The sequence below is a fragment of the Triticum aestivum genome, chromosome 2D (assembly GCF_018294505.1).
Source record: "Triticum aestivum cultivar Chinese Spring chromosome 2D, IWGSC CS RefSeq v2.1, whole genome shotgun sequence".
In the NCBI taxonomy this organism is placed as follows: domain Eukaryota; kingdom Viridiplantae; phylum Streptophyta; class Magnoliopsida; order Poales; family Poaceae; genus Triticum; species Triticum aestivum.
The window spans coordinates 437,572,786-437,572,985 of NC_057799.1; positions in this window are offsets into that span (position 1 = coordinate 437,572,786).

A 200-nucleotide genomic window follows, 5' to 3' on the forward strand; every position below is an offset into this window, starting at 1 on the left:
ACCGTTTCGCGGCAAAACTATTTGCCTCGGTATAGTGAGGGAGGAATACCCAACATTTTGGTATAACCTACAAAGTAGCACTTGTCTGATTTGGAATAGGTTTATAACCTTTTACACAAGCCCCATATTCCAAATGTTAAGAAAAGATATAACATGGTTGGGCGTACCATACCATGGCTTCATTTCAACAGACCCGATGT